This window comes from Macaca fascicularis, chromosome X (assembly GCF_037993035.2).
Source record: "Macaca fascicularis isolate 582-1 chromosome X, T2T-MFA8v1.1".
Classification (NCBI taxonomy): Eukaryota; Metazoa; Chordata; class Mammalia; order Primates; family Cercopithecidae; genus Macaca; species Macaca fascicularis.
In genome coordinates this window covers 91840408-91852682 of record NC_088395.1, presented here as the reverse complement: position 1 = coordinate 91852682, position 12275 = coordinate 91840408, and the positions used below count along the sequence as shown (strand labels likewise).

Below are 12275 nucleotides of genomic sequence, written 5' to 3'. Positions count from 1 at the left end.
ATAGAAATATAGACAGTAAAGGCCATGCTGATGAGGTCTCAAATGGAAATGAGCAACTTAATGGTAACTGGAGAAAGGTCAGTGTGACACTGTAGCAAAGAACTTGGCTGCATTGTGTCCATGCCCTAGGGCTTTGTGGAAGGCTGAACTTAAGAGTGATGACCTAGGGTATCTGGTGAAAGAAATTTCTAAGCAGCAAGGCATTCAAGAATGGCATGACTACTTTTAACAACTTACAATATTATCTGGGAGTAAAGGGATGACCTAAAGTTAAAATTTATGATTAGAAAGGAAACAGAGTGTAAAAATCTAGAAAATTTGCTGCCTGGCCGTGTGATAGAGAAGAAAAGAGTGTTTTCAGGAGAGGAATCCAAGGATGTTGTGGAACTACCACTTGCTAAAGAGATTACTATGACTAAATGGAAGCCAGGCGCTAATAGTCAAGACTATGGGTAAAAGACCCAATCACAGGCACAGAGGCCTAAGAAGACAGAATGGTTTTGGGAGCCAGGCCCAGGTTCTGCTGTCCTGTGCTGTCTCAGGATGTTCCTTCCTACATCCCCACTGCTTCGGCTCCAGCTGTGGCTCAAAGGGCCCCAGGTACTGCTCAGGCTACTGCTCCAGAGGTTGCAAGCTGTAAGCCTTGGTGGCACGCATATGGTGTTATATCCACAGGTGCTCAGAATGCAATAGGGGTTGGAGCCGCCACAAATGGTGCCTACTAGGGCAGTGCTACCACCCTCCAGACTCCAGAATTACAGAGCCCCTGGAAGTGTGCAACTGCAGCCTAGTAAAACTGTAAGCATTGGACTGTAACCCATGAGAGTAGCCACATGGGTGCACCTGGCAAAACAATGGGAGTGGGGCTTCTTGAGGTCTTCAGAGCCCACCCTGCTTACCAGTGTGCCCAGGATGCAGGACATGGAGTCAAAGTAGATTATTTTGGAGCTTTAAGATTTGATGTCTGCTCTGCTGGGTTTTGGAATTGTGTAGGGCTTTTTCTCCCTTTCTTTTGGCCAATTTCTCCCTTTGGGAATGGGAATATTTACTGAATGCCTGTACCACCATTGTGCCTTGGAGTTAAATAACTTATTTTTTTTTTTAATTATACAGGCCCCCAGTTGTAAGTAAATTGCCTTGAGTCTCAGATAGGACTTTTAACTTTGGATTTCTGAGTCGACGCTGGAACAAGTTAAAGTTTTTGGGAACTATTGGGATAAAATTATTGTATTTTGCATGTGCGAAGGACATGATACTTGGGGGTTCAGGGGTAGAATGCTATAATTTGGATATTTGACTCTTCCAAATCTCATGTTGAAATGTGATTCCCAGTTGTGGAGATGAAGCCTAGTGTGTCATGGTGGTGGATTCCTTATGAATGGCTTGGAGCCACTCTCTCAGTAGTAAGTGACTTCTTCCTCTATTAGTTCTCATGAGAGCTGATTGTTAAAAAGAGCCTGGAAACCTCCTTGTATCCTCTCTTGCTATGTGCTCTCTGCACATGCCAGCTCCTTTTTGCCTTCCATCATGAGTGGAAGCAGCCTAAAGTCCTCACCAGAAATAGATGCTGGTGCCATGCTTCTTTTACAACCTGCAGAACCATGAGACAAATAAACTTTCCATTTTTATAAATTACTCAGCCCCAGGTTTTTTTATAGTAACACAAAATGGACTGAGAAGCACAGAAACTGTGAGATAATAAATATGTGTTTTTATAAGTTACCAAGTCTGATAATTTGTTATGCAGCAATAGGGAACTGATACACAGATCAAAACTGATTCTGAAGCCACTTACATTTAAGCCCGGCCAGTTTCCCCTCTATATTCTTCATATCACCCTTTCCTCTTTTCTTACTGAGGTTTTCTTTTTGAGTTTCCACATGTATTGACCCACAATGAGTTCAGTGCCATTCTCTCTTATTTAATTCTCTTAATGATTTTACATGTCCCATGAAAGTTCTTTTTTTTAGTTCTGTTTTTCATCACTTGTCCTCATAGATGATATATGTTTCCTAATATATGCTAAGTACATTAGAAAAACCTGTTTTTATTCAATCACACAGCTGACATTTTGTCTTACTGCATAATCAAAATCCTTAAAACTACTAATCTGTGTTTCCTTAATTTATCACTGTGAGGTCACTCATTAATTCATAGTGTGTTTTTTGGGGGGAATGTTATTTTGCTATGTGGTCAACCAAAGATATCCCTCTCTCAAAAGAACCACAACTTATTATGTTAACAAATACCAGTTACCCATTTTTGGTGAACTAGCTCCATTTTCTGTAATTCATTGCACTTATCAAGAAAATTCATAAAGATAACTTTCTGCTGATCATCTGTTTCACTGTTTTCTGATTGTTTTTAAACACTTCTACAAGGAAATACTTTGCATTCTATGTTATTTGTTAACATGTCTTATAGCTAGTGATCAGTAATTAGCTAGTGTTCAACATTAGCTTGAGCAATGTACTATTTAATGTATTATTTAAGTGGACTAAAACACAAAATAGCAGTTGCATTGCTAAATTATGGTAATTTAATGACTTCAAAAACATTAAGACCTGTCTCATCTCTGGGTTAACCAGTCTAATGGCATTTAATCAGTTTTCATTTGATCTGAAATCTCCTTCTAAAGATTCAAATTTAAATATAGATTATGCATACTTATATATAAGTATGTTAATACATATTAAGTATTATATATACTATACATTTGGTTCATATTTCCTAATCCCATTTTACAAAATAAAATAGTAATGACAGTGAGTCATATAAACTAAATTTCCTGAACATTTGTCTTGAAGTTTGTCTAATTCTACCTGACATAATTTGTCTAATTCTATCATACCATTTTGCTATAGTGAGATCTTAGTATTTATTATATTACCTTTACTTGAATTATTACGTTGATAACCATATATAGAGATTGAGATGCATAATACATACAAAGAGTGGCTTCATTTGCGTGGTTGATAAATGCTTGTTCCCTTAATTTGCTTAGGTTTTTTGTTCCTTGAGAGCCACATCAGTTATAAGATGGATAGATGTAAAGACTGTCCTCTTTGGACTCATGAATCATAAGGCTATTTTTTTTTAAATTTATTTATTATTATTATACTTTAAGTTGTAGGGTACATGTGCATAACGTGCAGGTTTGTTACATATGTATACTTGTGCCATGTTGGTGTGCTGCAGGGACATGGATGCAGCTGGAAACCATCATTCTTAGCAAACTATCACAAGAACATAAGGCTATTTTAAATGAAAAAAAATAAAATAAATATTATAGGACTCTTTAAAAAGTCAATCATAAACTGTTACGTGTTATGATGAAATCGAATGTTATGACTATAATCTGTGGAAAGCGAATAAACGAAGTCTTTCAGAAGTTACGTTAGATTGACATAGCAGACATAAAATGATGGCATTCTCATAAAACTGAAAGAATGAAACAATTCTCCTTTTATTCTGTTTCTCACTCAAACTAGGGTTCTTGTTAGGGAATATTTTCTGTGGTTCTTTCTTGGAATGTCTGAGAAATTACTATGATACTTAAATAAATGAAGTACAATTTTTTAAATCTTACAGATTAATTTTAGTACTGACATTTTTTCTTAGGAAATGTGTAAAAGAGCAATCTTCTGCTCTAATATAAATACAATTATGTAGATATTCACAGTTAGAAACATTGTTATCTCTATGTTCCGTTCCCTGAAACCCTACCTTCTACCAAAAGATAAATACACAAAACTATCTACTAAAATTATTCCCAAATAAGATTCTGCTTTCTCTCTTTTTAGTATTTACATGCTTTAACATCCCTTTTAAGATAACTTACTTGTAATTTATTCCAGAGAACCGAGGTAGTGGAGATACAGTTCTTCTGGGAAGGACCCTCTGAAGGGATGAGTTCCAGAGATTCTGCACATTGATTTTTTGAGGGAAGAGAAGAAATAGCCATGATTTTAGGGAAATTTGAAATATAATATATAATAGCTCACATTAATTCTACATTCTAATATTTAAATATCAAGATAGTTCCAGGACTAATCTTTGGAAATGACAAATAAACAAAGGTAATTGCTACAGGGAAAATGTTTATATATTATATTTACTCTATAGCAAGTCTCTTTCTATTTCTATCTTTCTGTCTATTGTTTGTCTGTCTGTCTATCTATCTATCTATCTGTCTATCATCTTCATCGCCATCATCATTTATCTATATAGGGATATCAAATGGCCCACTGAAGAGTAAGTGCAAATTGAAGATACATTTCAGCCACCACTCTAAGCAGTAAGTGACCTTTCCATCCAAAAGGGTTAAATTTAAATCCCCCTTCCCATTGTCATAGTTTGAAAAACACATATCTCCAGAGGAAACACAGAAGACAAAAATAACTCAGGCAGCAAATACTTAGGTTGAATACAGAGACCTGCAATGTCAAACAGCCACAACATATTCTAAAGGGTTTTGGAGGGAAGCTAATCCATAGAAATCAACTGATAAAGACTTGGTACTTAAAGACTATACTCTGAGTAAGTACATAAGTAAAGACCAAATTGCAGGAATATGGGCATTGAATCAAGAATTTGGCTTTAAAACAGACATGAGGCATATAATATTGGATCAAAACAAGATCTACACAGAACCTATTCTTGTAGCCACACCAGTTAAGAGTATGTACATATACAATATGTATTGTATGTATGTCTATGCATACACATATTATGACATGATCATTTTGATTGAGTGATTTTGAAATCAAATGTATTTTTGCTAGCCACTTTGATAGTTATTTTTACATGAGGAAGTTTGATGCAGTCTATAAAATAATTCATTGCCCTTTGTTTTAAAAAGATTAAATAGTTTGTGAAATATATACCATGAACTACTCCTAAGTTTCATCTAATGCCCACAACCACCTTTGAGGGGTAGAGATTCTTAGATTGGTAATAATATCGAGGGTAAGATAGAGGTTAAGTATCATATGAAAAGACAAACTGATAGAAACAGGAAAAATAAGACAGACCCAGTATTCGTCCTCTGTTGTTTAGATACTCTTTTTTGGTCTTTCATCTCTCCTTCTCTGCCTCTTTTCTGCAATCTTCTTTATAATAAGACAGAAAACCACGATAAAACAAAGAAAGAAAACCATGATTTTTGAAGTGTGAGTTCAACGAAGATTGGCAAGAAAGCTTCACTTGTGCCTATGGCCAGTCCCTCTGACCTTTGCTTCCTGCTGTCATAGTGGGCAGAATCAAGGGTTCCAGACCATTCCATGTTCTTAAAGGGGCCACCTTTCCTTCCAGGGTGGACTTAATTTCATTGGTCTAGGCTTCTTTCTCTTATCAGGCAAGAAAGAGTAGTATATCTGATGGGATGAAAAGAGGCCTATATAAAATTTGGATTTGGGGGCCCTAAACACAGATTCTTTAACTTTGGCAGTGTGGATGTGTTAGGGAGGATTCCTTTGGAAGCAGTAAGGGTCTCTGGATATAGAGGGATGCCTGTGTGCCTCTTTTTTTTTTTTTTTTTTTTTTTTTTTTTTTTTTTTTTTTACCAGTTTGGACCAAATTTAAACTTACTAATTCAAACCCAGTCCTCGATCCAACTAGGCAGATACAGAAAATTGTTTGAAGCAAAACTTAAAGAGTAGAAAATTGTAAAGTAGATAGCAGGGCCAAAGAGTAACAGCAATGATGAGATTATTTTTGAGATCAGGTCTCAGAAATAGTGGTGGTAGTAGTGGCTGTAAGAGTGTGGCACTCCACTCATATGTGCACATGAGGGTTCAGAAAAAAACAGCAGCTGGTTAGTGAAGGCAGGTTTCTCTGAAAGTAGTGACCATATCAAACTCTGGAAGTAGGGTGACATATAATTTCTTGTCCAAACCAGTACACTTATGAGAGTGGCAGTGACAGCTGTTAAGGTTTACTTTAAAGTAACAGGCAGAAGTGTGTAGAGGGAAATTTATAGCACTAAATGCCCTCAAGAGAAAGCAGGAAAGATCTAAAATCGACACCCTAACATCACAATTAAAAGAACTAGAGAAGCAAGAGCAAACACATTCAAAAGCTAGCAGAAGGCACGAAATAACTAAAATCAGTGCAGAACTGAAAGAGATAGAGACACAAAAAAACCTTCAAAAAATCAATGAATCTAGAAGCTGGTTTTTTGAAAAGATCAACAAAATTTATAGACCACTAGCAAGACTAATAAAGAACAAAACAGAGAAGAATCAAATAGACATAATAAAAAATGATAAAGAGGATATCATCACCGATCCCACAGAAATATAAACTACCATCAGAGAATACTATAAACACCTCTACACAAATAAACTAGAAAATCTAGAAGAAATGGATAAATTCCTGGACACACACACCCTCCCAAAACTAAACCAGGAAGTTGAATGTCTGAATAGACCAATAACAGACTCTGAAATTGTGGCAATAATTAATAGCCTACCAACCAAAAAAAGTCCAGGACCAGATCCAGATGGATTCACAGCCGAATTCTACCAGAGGTACAAAGAAGAGCTGGTAACATTCCTTCTGAAATTATTCCAGTCAATAGAAAAAGAGGGAATCCTCCCTAACTCATTTTATGAGGCCAGCATCATCCTGATACCAAAGCCTGGCAGAGACACAATAAAAACAGAGAATTTTAGACCAATATCCCTAATGAACATCGATGTGAAATCCTCAATAAAATACTGGCAAACCGAATCCAGCAGCACATCAAAAAGCTTATCCACCATGATCAAGTCAGCTTCATCCCTGGGATGCAAGGCTGGTTCAACATATGCAAATCAGTAAATGAAATCCATCACATAAACAGAACCAACGGTAAAAACCACATGATTTATCTCAATAGATAAAGAAAAGGCCTTTGAAAAAATTCAGCAGCCCTTCATGCTAAAAACTCTCAGTAAACTAGTTACTGATGGGATGTATCTCAAAATAATAACAGGCATTTATGATAAACCCACAGCCAATATCATACTGAATGGCAAAAACTGGAAGCATTCCCTTTGCAAACCAGCACAAGACAGGGATGCCCTCTCTCACTACTCCTATTCAACATAGTGTTGGAAGTTCTGGCCAGGGCAATCAGGCAAGAGAAAGAAATAAAGCTATTCAATTAGGAAATGAGGAAGTCAAATTGTCCCTCTTTGCAGATGACATGATTGTATATTTAGAAAACCCCATCATCTCAGCCCAAAATCTCCTTAAGCTGATAAGCAACTTCAGCGAAGTCTCAGGATACAAAATAAATGTGCAAAAATCACAAGCATTCCTATACACCAAGAACAGACAAACAGCCAAATCATGAGTGAACTTCCATTCACAATTGCTACAAAGAGAATAAAATACCTAGGAATCCAACTTACAAGGGATGTGAAGGACCTCTTCAAGGAGAACTACAAACCGCTGCTCAAGGAAATAAAAGAAGACACAAACAAATGGAAGAATATTCCATGCTCATGGATAGCAAGAATCAATATTGTGAAAATGGCCATACTGCCCGAGGTAATTTATAGATTCAATGCCATCCCCATTAAGCTACCAATGACTTTCTTCATAGAATTGGATAAAGCTACTTTAAAGTTCATATGGAACCAAAAAAGAGCCTGCATTGCCAAGACAGTCGTAAGCCAAAAGAACAAACCTGGAGGCATCACGCTACCTGACTTCAAACTATACTAAAAGGCTGCAGTAACCAAAACAACGTGGTACTGGTACCAAAATATAGATATAGACAAATGGAACAGAACAGGGACCTCAGAAATGACACCACATATCTGCAACCATCTGATCTTTGACAAACCTAACAAAAACAAGAAATGGGGAAAGGATCCCCTTTTTAATAAATGGTACTGGGAAAACTGGCTAGCCATATGTGGAAAGCTGAAACTGGATCCCTTCCTTACATCTTATACAAAAATTAATTCAAGATGGATTAAAGACTTAAACGTTAGACCTAAAACCATAAAAACCCTAGAGGAAAACCTAGGCAGTACCATTCAGGACATAGGCATGGACAAGGACTTCATGACTAAAACACCAAAAGCCAGAATTGACAAATGGGATCTCATTAAACTAAAGAACTTCTGCACAGCAAAAGAAACTACCATCAGAGTGAACAGGCAACCTACAGAATGGGAAAAAATTTTTACAATCTACCCATCTGACAGAGGGCTAATATCAAGAATCTACAAAGAACTCAAACAAATTTACAAGAAAAAAACAACCCCTTCAAAAAGTGGGCAAAGGACATGAACAAACACTTCTCAAAAGAAGACGTCTATGCAGCCAACAGACACATGAAAAGATGCTCATCATCACTGTTCATCAGAGAAATGCAAATCAAAACCGCAATGAGATACCATCTCACGCCAGTTAGAATGGCAATCATTAAAAAGTCAGGAAACAACATATGCTGGACAGGATGTGAAGAAATAGGAATGCTTTTACATTGTTGGTGGGAGTGTAAATTAGTTCAACCATTGTGGAAGACAGTGTGGCGATTCCTCAAGGATCTAAAATAGAAGTACCGTTTGGCTCAGCAATCCTATTACTGGGTATATACCCAAAGGATTATAAATCATGCTACTATGAAGACATGCACACATATGTTTATTGCAGCACTATTCACAATAGCAAAGACTTGGAACCAACCCAAATGTCCATCAGTGATAGACTGGATTAAGAAAATATGGCACATATACACCATGGAATACTATGTAGTCATAAAAAAGGATGAGTTCATGTCCTTTGTAGCGAAATGGATGCAGTTGGAAACCATCATTCTGAGCAGACTATCACAAGGACAGAAAACCAAACACCGCATGTTCTCACTCATAGGTGGGAATTGAACAATGAGATCACTTGGACACAGGGTGGGGAACATCACACACCGGGGCCTGTTGGGGGGTGGGAGGCTGGGGCAGTGATAGCATTAGCAGAAACACCTAATGTAAATGATGAGTTGATGGGTGCTGCAAACCAACATGGCACATGTATACCTATGTATCAAACCTGCACATTGTGCACATGTACCCTGGAACTTAAAGTATAATTTAAAAAAATAATAATAACAGGCAGATACTGGGAGTGTCCCAGTCACCCTACCTTGAAGTCACAATTGGTGGACCCAAAGCCGAGCCTCCCCGTGTTCTCCAGAAACATAGTCAATGTGGCTTCCACTTTCTTCATCAAAAGAAATTTAACTTCCATGTCTTATTTCAAAAACCTTTGACACACCCTTTTGGTTATAGTATAGGTACAATCAGGGATTCCATTTTTTCACAGCCACAGTGAGGGGGATGCTATGAGAATCTGGGGCAGATGTGTCCAATGCACCATTAAGCCATGGTTCAGCTTGCAAATTTCAAAGTAAAAATATGAAGACATAAGTGTAGGAAAGTGAGCAGATTTCCCATTTAAATTTATGATCAAATTGCAAAACATAATCTGCAGGCTGGGGAAAGTAACTAAATGAAGAGAAGTTTGTGGGACTCACTGATGACATTCCAAAGATCAAAAATATTGTGCACAGAAAGATATGAAGGTACATCTAATCTATGTGGAACAGCCTGAGTAGGAGCCCTGTGTATTTGAAGTAACAGGCAAAGGAGTTGCACTGTTCATTCTCCTCCCTAATGCCAATGACATTTTTCCAATTGTTACGGAATAAAGACTCTATCTAGGGAAGCAATGCTCAGAACGAGGAGTACACTGAGCAACGGAAGGCTAGATCTGGGCTTCTCAGATGAATTGAAGGCTTTAAAATTTCACTGGCCATCAGAGAAATGCAAATCAAAACCACAATGAGATACCATCTCACACCAGTTAGAATGGCGATCATTAAAAAGTCAGGAAATAACAGGTGCTGGAGAGGATGTGGAGAAATAGGAACACTTTTACACTGTTGGTGGGATTGTAAACTAGTTCAACCATTATGGAAAACAGTATGGTGATTCCTCAAGGATCTAGAACTAGATGTACCATATGACCCAGCCATCCCATTACTGGTTATATACCCAAAGGATTATAAATCATGCTGCTATAAAGACACATGCACATGTATGTTTATTGCGGCACTATTCACAATAGCAAAGACTTGGAATCAACCCAAATGTCCATCAGTGACAGACTGGATTAAGAAAATGCGGCACATATACACCATGGAATACTATGCAGCCATAAAAAAGGATGAGTTTGTGTCCTTTGTAGGGACATGGATGCAGCTGGAAACCATCATTCTTAGCAAACTATCACAAGAACAGAAAACCAAACACCGCATGTTCTCACTCATAGGTGGGAACTGAACAATGAGATCACTTGGACTCGGGAAGGGGAACATCACACACCGGGGCCTATCATGGGGAGGGGGGAGGGGGGAGGGATTGCATTGGGAGTTATACCTGATGTAAATGACGAGTTGATGGGTGCTGACGAGTTGATGGGTGCTGACGAGTTGATGGGTGCAGCACAGCAACATGGCACAAGTATACATATGTAACAAACCTGCACGTTATGCACATGTACCCTAGAACTCAAAGTATAATAATAAATAAAAAAAAAAGAATTTCCTGAAGTTCAACATCACTGCTCAGCCTATCCTACAATTCCCTAACTAATAATTTTTCTACTCTCTGAGACAAATATTTCACTATATTCTCTCTCTTCAAACCTCCAACTTCTCCATGTTGTTTATTCCCAGATAACCTCACTTCTTATTTCACAAATAATATAAAAACAATCAGAAGAGAACTATTTCATCTTCTCACCATGAAATTTACCAACCTATCTGCATCTGTATTAATACACTCTGCTGTGAATAAACTTTCTCTGCTTATATAAAAGACAAACCCTTCCAAATGTTCTCAGGATTCCTCCTCTTCTTGCCTCCCCAGGGACTTTACTCATGCAATAATTTTCATTTTGTCCTATATTAACACTTTCTTCTTTTCTATTGGATCATTTCTATTAACATATAGATGTGAATTCCATAAAAACCATTAATTCCATATTTTCTCTTAGCCACTGCCTCATTTTTCTGCTGCCTATCATAAAACATCTCAAAAAAAGTTGCCTACCCTAATTTTCAACACTCCTTCACCAGTCTTTCACTTTTCAATTTATTTCAGGCTTGCTTCTGTTCCCACCTCTTTGCTGAAAGTGCTTTTGTCAAGGTTATCAACCACCTCCATGTTGCCGAATCTAATAGTAATTGCTCTGTCCTCCTCTGATTTGATCTCTCAGTAGCACTTAATACAGTAGACCTTTCTGTATTTCTTGAAATACTTGCTTCTTTCTCTTTTCTGGTATGCCACCACATTCTCTGGATTTTTCTCTTATTGCTATTTCTGATTTACCCTAATTCCTCTCACCAACCCAGCTACTCTTTCACTACCTGATCTCTAAATGTTGAAGCATCTAAGGGCTTGTTACTAAGCTCTTTTTTCCTCTGAATCTATACTCTGGCCGTAAGTCCATTAACATGACTTTAAATAGCACCCATATCCTGATAACAAATTTATATTTTTCAGCCCATGCTTGTCTCCTGAGATCTGTATTCACATATCCAATTTTCTATTCACTATTTCCACTTGGATGTCTGATAGGCAGCTCCAGTTAAACATGTCAAAACCAAAATTTTGTATCCTTTCTCTCCAACAGCCCCAAACCTGCTCCACCTCTCATGTTCCTTACCCATCCAGTTACTCAAACCAAAATATTTATGGTCATGCTTGATATCTCTCATTCCTTCATGCCCCATGTTCAACCAATCAGCAAGTTTTGTTTGTTCTATTTATAAAATAGACCTTGAAGCCCACTTCTCTCTATCTCCATCGTCACCACTCTAGTTCAAGACATCATTTCTTTCTTAGACTTATATCAGATTCTGGACTCTTCCTGCTTATAGTCATGGCTCCCTCCAAACCATTCTCTGTACAACATTAGAATTATTGCCATAGAGGCAGTGCTCCTGTATGACTTGACAACAAAACCAAATATCTTACTGTATCCTACAAAGCCCAGCATGACACATCTACCTTATCAACATTTCAGCCATGTTGAATTTCTTTCTTTGATAACATCAAGTCTATTTTTGGAAGAATTTTTGTACTAGTTCTTCTCTCTGCTTACAAAGTTATTTCCCTTTTTATATGGTAGGGTTTTTCTCAGCCTTTAGTCTCAATTCAAATATCGGGTCTCTTCAAAGTCTTCCCTAGCTTTTCCATTTAATGTTGCCCACTCCC

At 37.5% G+C, this 12275-nt stretch overlaps 1 long non-coding RNA gene across 2 annotated transcripts in view; it reads left to right on the top strand.

Moving 5' to 3' along the window:
- LOC107128528 (uncharacterized) overlaps nt 1-12275 on the top strand; it is a 103854-nt gene that overhangs the window by 35008 nt on the left and 56571 nt on the right. The window lies entirely within an intron of this gene.